Here is an 11,324-nt window from a genome sequence, read left to right as displayed (position 1 = left end):
AATGGAAATATAGAACATAATATGCAAAATGCACTAAATGTTGACAAAAGTACACAAACAGATTTAAAAAACACACAGTGACTTAAACACATAAAATGACATTCAACATCACAAGTACACAGTAAAATACACAATATAGCAACAACAAAAATACAAAAAATGACTTCAAGAACTCACAAAACTTACAAAAACACACGTAATAACTCAAAAACACACACAAAATGACAGTAAAATACACAGAATAACAACAACAAAATTAAGAAAATGACACCAAAAACACCCAAAATGACAGTAAAACACATAATGACAAAAAATACAGGAAATTACTGTTGAAAACACGTAAATAATCTTTTTTAAAAAGAAATCTCTATATTTTCCTGTGTAACATGCATTTCACAGCATGCCTGTCAAAAGAAAAGTTTCTTTCAAAATAAAAGACAAGTCCAACATGAGAGATATTAAGTATTAATTTATTTTTGACCAGCTGTCCATGACCCATCCAGTACAGGTCTGCGACCCACTTTTGGGTGCCGACCCACCAGTTGAGAATCACTGCACTAAAGAACAACAATAAAATTGCAAAAAATAACTTGAAAAATACAAAAAAATGTCACAAAAATACAGAAAATGACTGCAAGAACACACGAAAAACACACAAAGGGCTTATGTTACAAATCTAGATGTGATTAATCTCCGTTCGCTGGCTTCAACTAACCAAACATTCCCTGTCAGACAGGAGCTGTACTATGAATGTCAATCAAAACACGCTAATTTAAGCCAAGTGATTTCAGCCTCGCGACGTGCCCGTGCACATGAAAGGGGTGGAGATTGTAGCATCCGACCAATCAATGAAGAACCTGTCAGACTGAGCGTTTTTACAATGAATGGAGGAACAGTTTATGATCTTAAACAAATATAATGAATATAAAACCATGATGACAGTGAAGAGTAACAGTGTTAGTGCAGCGCACAGCAGGAGGCGGAGCTTTTATACTCGCTCAGACCTGATCCACTTCATAACTTGGTGCCTACCAGGTTGCTGAAGTTTAAAATGATGAATAATTAAAATCCATAATTCAGACCAAAACAACACTGTTGTTACAGAAAAGGCAGGAATGAAGTCAGGCAGAAATAAAATATAATCAATCAAAGCTGCTGACACTGTGAATGCGCAACAGTGCGAGATTATTTATGATATTAATCCATTGGATGATAAACGGACAGCGCTCTGCAGTTAAACTTTATTACAGCACACACGTGTTATATTCAGGTAGAACTCTATCACACACACTGAGATGAGAGCACATTGTTTAACTGTATGTTCGTGCTGATGGTGTCAGCCTCAATCAGCTGACTGTAGATCAGTCCATCAGATATAAATCTATATATTTTCTAAATGATGTCATCAGTAAATGAAAGGATTAATTTATAATTAATAATCTTCTCTCCTAAACTCAGTTGTCAGATCTGCACCAACCAGCATCATACAACAATGGGCAGGTCATTTTCTAAGAGAACTGATTGGTCAGGAGGCGGGGCTTTAGTGCTTTCTAAGATTCTAGCCAGAGAAAAATCTGCTCACGACCAGGTTAGTTGTTCACCATTGATTGCCATAGTGATTAAGCTCCAGCGACCTTCGTAGTGATAAGAGGTCATCTAGACTCATAGTATAGGCACAAAATGACAGTAAAATAAACAAAATAACAACAAAAATAGTACAAAATGACTCCAATAACACACAAAACTACAAAAACACACAAAATTACAACAAGAATTCCCAAAAATTACAGAAAAATCCCTGAAATGACTCCAAAAACACACAAAATGTTACTAAGGACTTAGAAAACACTCATAAAGATAACAAACACATAGATCGTTTGTTGTTTCCTGGGTGTGTGAATGCTCAGATTGGTCATTATTCTAATGCTGACATCAATGTTGACCATGTGATCACATCCAAACACAGTTTTGTGGCCCAGCTGTAATAAAAACAGCCCAAAGTAAATCAGATTTGTTGTGTGTCGTATGAATTTCACACAGGATTCTCGTTGGTGTGAGTGTATGCGTGGACCAGGTTGTGATGTCATCATTAGTAGGAGTTTGAGTTGAATGCAGTGATTGGATGAAAAAGGAAACAAGTTGATGATCGATGCTCTTTTCTCTGGATTCATTACAGTGTCTCACTTTAAACTCATCCACTTGAATCTATTGTCTGCGCACACACACACACACACACACACACACACACACACACACACACACTCTCTCTGCTCCGGCCAACACTTGGCAGCACAATGTCGGCGTCCAATCAGAGCGTTGGTTGAGCTTGAGCTCAAAGGGCAACAGTGATTGGTTGGCTCTGCAGACGGTGCAAGCGAGGACAAATACTGTGTGTTGACTCAGTAACAGACGTGTGTGTGTGCATGTGTGTGTGTGTTCCCTTTATATATACTGCATATAAATATTCTTAATAGGTGTATCTGGTATCTTGGATTTAATGTTTTTAAATGAAAATATGTAATGAAAATTGAAATGATGATGATAATAATAATATTAATGATAATATTAATAACAATAACAATAATGATAATAATAGTAACAATAATAATAGTAATAACATTATAATAGTAATAACATTATACTAGTAATAACATTATAATAGTAATAATAATGACAATAATAATAATAGTAATAATAACTAATAACAATAGTAGTAATGTGTGTGTGCGTTTTCTCTTTAAATACAAATGTACATGAACAATATATATATGTATATATTTTTTTTTATTTTTTTTTTTTTTTCAGTCTTTTTATAAGTGTATCTGGTATATTATTAATAATGTTGGATTTAACTTTTTTTAATTTATATAAATATTTAATAATAAAATGTAAATGATAATAATAATAATGACAATAATGATAATAATAGTAATATTATTATTATTATTTTATTATTATAGTAATAATAGATTTTTAGTGCCGTAGATTTGTATATTATTTGTAAAATAGCTGCATGTGATGTGTTTTCTCCATAATAACGCAATGATGCAAAGGTCTCTGGTTCTTCTCTGGTTCTTCTCTGGTTCTTCTCTGGTTATTCTCTGGTATTTTGGTTCTCCTCTGGTTCTCCTCTGGTTCTTCTCTGGTTCTCCTCTGGTTTTTTGGTTCTCCTCTGGTTCTCCTCTGGTTCTTCTCTGGTTCTCCTCTGGTTCTTCTCTGGTTCTTCTCTGGTTATTCTCTGGTATTTTGGTTCTCCTCTGGTTCTCCTCTGGTTCTTCTCTGGTTATTCTCTGGTATTTTGGTTCTCCTCTGGTTCTCCTCTGGTTCTTCTCTGGTTCTCCTCTGGTTCTTCTCTGGTTCTTCTCTGGTTATTCTCTGGTATTTTGGTTCTCCTCTGGTTCTCCTCTGGTTCTTCTCTGGTTCTCCTCTGGTTCTTCTCTGGTTCTTCTCTGGTTCTTCTCTGGTTTTTTGGTTCTCCTCTGGTTCTTCTCTGGCTCTTCTCTGGTTCTTCTCTGGTTCTCCTCTGCTTCACTGCTTCACTGTTGCTGATTAAGGTCATGAACAGATTCTCATAAATAATAATTGAGAAGATGCAGAGGAAGTGTCCTCACACTGAGGGTCATCACAGATGACGACGTCACTAGTCTCACTTAAAACAGGAATATTAACCATGAACCTCAGCTTCCTGTTCCACATTAAACACTGTAAACACGGCCGGGGTCAACGACCTCATGTCCTCTAATCCACACCAGGGTAGATGTTGTCCAGCCACTGTCACGCACACACACAAACATCTGTCAGCAGCTGGGAGGGTAACAGCATGTGTGAAAACTGTACTTACTGTAAATATATGTACAGTAAACAGATTACGCTGTTGTTTTTATGTTTAACTGTATGTGTATTTATTGTGTTTTAGTGTTATTTTAAACATTGAATCCAGTTTGCATCACAGAATAATGTTTTATAAACATGTCCCTGCTTAATAAAGCTCTGAAGGTATAAAACTGATTGTAAGTGATCGTCAACATTTATGTCAGCATTTACAATAATGACCAATCTGAGCATTAACACAGGAAACGTTTTGTCGTCATTATGTGTATTTTTTTTCATAATGTGTAGTTGTTTTTTGTCATTTTGTGGTCTTTTTGTGTGTTTTTGTTGCAATTTTGTGGTCATTTTGGGTACTTTTGCTGTACTGTGTATTTTTCTGTCATTTGGTATATTTTTCGAGTCATTTTTGTTGTCATTTTGTGCATTATATTTTAATTTTGTGTATTGTTTTGTCCTTTTAAACAGACAATTATTCTAAATTAATATAAAGAATTGAAATCCAGGCCTAAAGCAACACTTTTTCTGCAGAAAAAGGAAAGAAGAATGCTCACAGAAAATAATGAAATTTTTCTCCTTTTGTGTATTTTTTGTAATTTTTTTAAACTGAAGTTGTCATTTTGCTTTTTTTTGGAGTCATTTAGATTTGTGTTTGTTGCTGAACTTTTGTGTATTTTTTGACATTCTATTGTTTTTTGGAGTTATTTAGTGTATTTTCTATCATTTTGTAAATTTTTGAGTCATTTTGTTTTGGGATTTTTTACGGGAGTTTTGTATATTTTTGACGTCCTTTTGTTTTATTTTTGGAGTCATTTTATTTGAGTTTTTCTTTTGGGGGGGAGGTTTTGTGTAGTTTTTAAGTCCTGTATTTTCTGTCATTTTGTAGATTTTAGTTGTAAATGTTTGTGTCTTTTTTACGTCATTTTATTTTAGTTTTTTTGGGGGGAAGTTTTTGTGTTTTTTTTTTTTTTTTTAAGTCATTTTGTTTAATTTTTGGAGTCATTTTCTGTATTTTTTGCTAAAGTTCTGTGTTCTGTGGTGGTGTGGGGAAAAAAGAGCGGTCAGACGGCGAGCATCATTTATTCTCATTTTATTGTATAAAAAGGCAAAAAGTACAAAATTCATGTAGAAACTTTACAAAAACCCATAAAAAACATGTATTTACAAAGAAGAAATGAGGCGACTGGAAAGAGCAAAGGTGAATTAAAAATCAAAGACTGACCAGCAGAGGGCACCATTACAAGTGAAACGCGGCAGAATGTTGGGACAAAAACAAATGTATCGTACACAACACGACATTCCAACATTTTAAACTGTTCCGCGAGTGTCGGTGAGGTAGGATTTCTTCCTTTTTTTGTGCTTTTAAGTGATAGTTCCGTACTTTACGCATATCAAAGGGTAATGCATAGTTTTCAGTCTCCTGGGTTCAAATTAATGTGCTTTTCATGTGAAAACCTCTAACTTTGTGCTGGGTTTGGTCGCCGAGTTCAAACAGTAACGTTGTACAAAAGTCATTAGTTAACATGTCGCATTCTCCACAGATTCGTAATGCGAGAAAAGTAAAAATAAATACATTTTCAGAATAAAAGACAGTGGAAATTAAGCTACAGAAAAGGCTACTGTCCAAAATAAATTACACTCCGGTTAACGAAGAGTTAGCATCTTTAACTATGTTAGTTAGCATCGTTAGCAAACATATCCCAACCAAAGTCTCTTCTGGAACAATTTAAATTCAAATTCAGACACAAATCTACATGTTTTAATTGTTCAGTGGTTTTTAGAAGAGCAAGAGCTTTTATTTTACAAAACGTATTTACAGCCGACAGTGTGTGTGTGTGTGTGTGTGTGTGTGGGGGGGGGGGGTAATGCAGTGTGTGGGTGTGTGTGTGTGTGTGCGATTATCCCCGTTATGGGAGCATCGATGAAGGCACACAGTGCGATGATGTGACGCAGTTTATGGTTCTCTCACAAACAGGACATTCACAGTGTGAAAGCGTAGAAAGACAAACAAACAAAATTTTCATTTACATAAGCAAATATCAGTCCAACACAAAAACAGGTTTGAGTTTTGATCAAAATGTTACACTTTGAAATGGTGATATGCCGTTTTCAAATAAATTATTATTTAATTTTAACCTTTTAAAATCAACATATTAATGAGCGGGCGTTTATGTCACTTTAAAGTTAAACAATATCAATTCAATTCTACGTTCTAGGTTGTCCTGAACATTGCAACGTGTGTTGAATTATGAAAAATTATTATTATGATCTCCATGTTTAGAGTAGTTTGACCATTTTTCAAATACATTATTGAATTTTCATTTTAACTTATTAAAATCAACATATTTCAGTCACTTTGTGGTGTTTAATTATGGAATCCTCCTTTTTTAAAGTAAAATATCATTTAAATTCTACATTAAGTTGTTGCAATGATTTTTTGTTCTTTTCACTTTCATAATTTGCTTTTTTTCTTCTTTAAGAACTCCAAAAATGTCCTAAAAAACTGCCTTTTCTCAAAACCACCTGTGTGCAGCTCTAATAGATAATCCTCCTCCTCGTACGAACAGAGAGAAACACAGACACTCTTTCCACAACAACAAAGTTCCAGATTTCGCTGAGTCATGGCTGCCATTGCCGACAGCGACAGTAAACAACAGTTGGATTGCCTGAGTTACATGCGCTCTACGTGAGGTGATAGAGAACGCTCAGCGTCTGCGTGATGAAGTCCAGGAGTCCTCTGCAGAAAACCTCCCAGTGCTGCCCCTGGTGGACACGCTGAGGAAACACACGGAGGAACACTTTGTTATTTACTTATTTATGACAAGAACAAGATACACATTTATACACAGTCCCACCCTGAACTCACTCCTTTATATCACCGTCATCAAGCCACTGTTAATTTAATTGTTTAATCTGCTCGATTTTTGTGTTTTTGAAGTAGGACCCTTAGTGAAATTTTGGAAATGTATGATAATGAGTGAAAATAAATCATGTTTTAAATACAGAAATTTGTAGTAAAAAACCCCAGAGATTTACTTGAAATAAAAAGCCAATTCTCAGTATGGAAGGCTATAAAAGCAGAAATAATTGAACTAATTTATGGACAACAACTACAGCAAGTTTAGTGATAATAATAATTTTAATAACTAATTTTAATCTTATTTTGCAATTTGGCTTGAAATAAGTGTTTGTGCTGTGCCATGTGTAATGGTATTTTTTAATTTTGTCTTCTTTTTGAATAATATGTTCAGGGAGTCATGGACAAAAATGTGTCCAAGCACTGGACACATCAAAGCAATCAGCAGATGCCTCAGAGGAAGAGTGGCAGTTGACAGTCGACATAAGTCAGGAGATCAAAGTAAAGTTCCCGAAAAAGAGTTATTATTCAAAAAGAAGACAACATGAACTTGCTGGAATTATTATGGGGGAATAAATGTGCCGTCATCCTCTCAAACTGTGAAGGAACTCCATACTCCAAACCAGCGACCAGTCTCTCACGTTAGGGTTAGCTTAGCACATAGCGGTGCCTATCTACGTGGTTGAACTCATCTGTTTGACAATTAAAGCCCATCCCTATAAATAAAGTCCACTAAACGTACCATTCTGAGCTGCACCGAGGCGTTGAACTCATCCCCGATGGTCCTCAGCTGATGAGCTACTGTCCTGATCTCCAGCTCCTGGTCCGTCTCCCACAATGTGTCACTGTTAACGGGCTGGTCTGAAGTCCAGGCTGGGTGAGGCTCCGGGGGGTGGACAGAGGCTGTGTCTGCAGCAGAACAAAGAGGAAGGAGTTAGAATTTTGGAAATATATGATACTGAGTGACAATAAATCATGTTTTAAAAACAGAAATCTGTGGTCTGTCAGAGATTTACATCAAATATGAAGCCAATTCTCAATAGGGAAAGCTACAAAGGCAGGAATTATTGAACTAATGTGTGGACAACAAATGCAGCAAGTTTGGTGATAATAATAAACAATAGGCCAAAGATACAAGTTAAAAAAAAAAAAAAAAAAGTTAAGGTGGAAGCCCATTTTGCCACCAGTTTGGAAACAAGTGTGTTAGAATGGTAGAACCCTCAGAGAACCTGCAGAGCGTCTTCTGTGCTGATGCTGTTTTTACCACTGATACAGTTGACCACAATATCCTACTGCACAGATTGAGACAGTGGGTTGGGGTATCCAGGACAGTTTTAAAATGGTTCTCATCATATTTATCAGATAGGAGGTTTATGCGTTTTCGGCAAACGGCTACAGGTCTTTATTTTCTTTTATTCACTACGCTGTGCCTCGGGGCTCGATCTTAGGACTAATTTAATTTTTTATATATTCTTCTCCTGGGGCATGTCATCCAGATACATGGTGTTTCCTTTCATGTTCATGCTGATGATACAGTTGTATCTGCCTTCTAAACCCTGTCAACCTGGTGTGCTGAGTTCACTAATCGATGTGTATCACTGACGCAAAAAACTGGAAAGACAGAATCAAAATAATGACGTTTGGGAGAAAAACAAAACAGCCGCTGCACAGACTGCGAAAGATCATTCAGGGCAGTTTTCATCTTTCAATTTAAACAACCAAGATTTCATTTTGACAGGAACAGATCTATTCTTTATACATCTAAAGGAGGTTAATTTACGTGAACATGTTTTGACATTTTTAACAAACATTCTGAAGGTTAATTCTAAGGAAACACGCACACACAGATCCATTGAATCCCACTGATCTTATCCCATCTTAAACACACACAAATTTAAGTTGCATGACAGGGTTGTCGTGACTTATTTTCCTTCTCTGTGGAACTTGGGAGAATAATCTCTTAATCTGCTTAATAAGTCTGGTTCTGGTATGAAGAGGTGTGTAATGTTGTGTGTTTGTTGTGCGTTTACGGAGCTTTTGTTTATGTTTTGTTTTGACCGACTAATTCCTGACGAGCCTTCTGTCTGCTGTAGACAGTTCAAATCTTTTCCTTCTCATCCAACATCAGTGCCTGACCTCATCAACGCTGGCCGTAGATTCCAACAGAAACAGTAGAACATCAGATTGAAAGCGTGGCGAGTGGAAGCAGTTTGACCGACTCCATGTTAACTAGTGAACTGTTGGTGAAACCCACTGAATATTCTTCTTATATCGAGGTTTTTATTTTGACAATAAAGAAAAATTACAATATTGGCTCTAACAACACTTTTTAATTTCATTGGTTTTTAAAAAAAATTAAAATACTCGTTTTAGGAGTCGCTGCTTTCACTACTTCTCAGAACAACATGAAAAGCAAATAATTGTCTTTCCCGTAACACTTTATCGAGTATTTTTTCAGGGTAATCTAACTACTTTTTACGCCGTTAACGTTGCTGAACGTTAAATGTGGTGCGTTACGTACATTGATTGAATAAACCGTTATCTGAAAACGCCCCTGGCTTCATACGCAGCTGTAGTGAGGAGGTGGGTTATAAACAAGGTGAGCGATTATGATTGGCTAAGGCGACGTCATGTTTCATGGTAGCCAATCAGAGCCAGTGTTTTTACACATGTTCCAGCACACACACACACACACACACACAACCACTACAGATTTGATGAATCAGCAGAGATGGTGAGCGTGGAGCAGTCTGATGAAAAGTTGTCATTTTTAAGATGACGATACAAACACTACTTTATATTAATTATGGTCAAAAACAATAACGTACATGTGAAGTGTTTATTATATCCAGGAGTGAAGACTTTGTCCACATCTGTTGTAAACAACTCAGATTTAATGAAACGCCTCACAACGACACATCTAAAAAATCTGAATTCTTGGACAAATAGCAACTTTTTTTTTTAACAGTAACGCAAATAGTTACTTTCCTTAGTAATGAGTTACTTTTATTATAGAGTAATTTAGTTACTAACTCAGTTACTTTTTGGAACTATAACTAACAACTTTTTTAAAGTAATTTTCCCAACACTGGTTATTATCATGATGACTATTATTGTTACCAATCATTTTTCTTTTCTTCATAGCCCTGGATTATTTACATCCAGACTGTTTGTGGGATTTCTTCATCTAGATCTGTTATTCAGTTGTTTGTGGGAATTAAAACCGGATCGTTTGAATTCCGGCGTTTCCGGGATTTGAAAAGTTAACTCACATCATCTGTATCCTTAAAGTTTGGACGACCTTACACACTTTGTGTACTTAGCAGCAGCCTTTCAAAGGATTCCAGATCAGGGTTAAATATCTGGATCTGTTAAAGATCTGGATTAACAGACGATGGATCAATGAGTCACGACTAGGGATGGGCGATATGGACTAAAAAAATTATCCCGATAATTTCTGGTATTTATCACGATAATGATAAACATCACAATAAATAAAAAAATTCCCAACTTAAAGTGTAAACAGGTTCCTTACAAACACAAATAAATGTGAATACAAAAAGGCTACATTAACTGCTGACTCAGAGTTTATGAGCTCATATTTTATGGACTATATTAGATCACTATTAGTGTTTTTGTATGTAATTCATTTATTTCCTCACTTAAAATGAAGTTGTTTTTACTGTTGGAACTTTGTTGGATGGTTATCTGGTCTTGACCAGGTAGACACGTTACGAAGATTTGACTCTTTAACCTAGATCGTTCATTGCCAGCTCTAAATCGAGAGTTTGACGTGCTTTTTCAGCCCCGACGTCCTCAGCTTTGTAGGTTTGTTTTGTTTATTGTGAAGCAATCCCGTCTCCCCGGCAACCACATTGTCTGCTTTCCTAATCTGGGATTAAGGCTGATCCTTTAAAGGTTCAGTCGGAGAGCAGAAAGCAGGAGAAAAGAGAGAGCGAAGACGCACAAAAACTCTGGCTTGTTGCCAGGGTAACGACTACAGCTGGAATAAGAGCTGTGATTGGGTGAAGGAGGGTGGAAGGGGAGTGGCTTCTCAGGAATCAACCTGTCTGATTGGCTGACAGGGTGATTCGTTGAATAGAGAAGAAGGGTAGCAATTGCATTTGTGTGTTTTATTTCTGTACATTGACTTATTATTTTATTTATAGAATATAGAACATGACAATTAAGTTCCTCACTTTTTCTACAGATAATATTTGTTCAATTAACTTTAAAACAGAATTGTATGCAACAGTTTAACAAACTGGAGATTTTTTTTTAAATGTGAAATACTTCAAAACTATAGCTACAAGCAATCAACATTTATTACTGCATTATTTTGTTTATTATCTTCATTGTTTTATTTTTTATTATCATTTTTATTAATGGCAGAAGATGTGCAAAAACATCCAAAAATGTATTATATTTCTAAACATAAACACCTTTACCAGATGACAACACTAAAATTAATTTGATATCAACCTTGGTTTTACTCATTAATTTATAATGATTAACCTTAACTATCTGCTTTCATTTAAAAATCAGTTACTGTATTAGTTTTTCTGATTATTGTTACTAAACATTTCAGGTGACCCCAAGGTTGAAAAACACTGCCTTAAACCATGTTTGTACCACTTTG

Source organism: Gouania willdenowi, chromosome 13 (genome assembly GCF_900634775.1).
Source record: "Gouania willdenowi chromosome 13, fGouWil2.1, whole genome shotgun sequence".
Classification (NCBI taxonomy): Eukaryota; Metazoa; Chordata; class Actinopteri; order Blenniiformes; family Gobiesocidae; genus Gouania; species Gouania willdenowi.
This window is presented reverse-complemented; position numbering follows the sequence as displayed.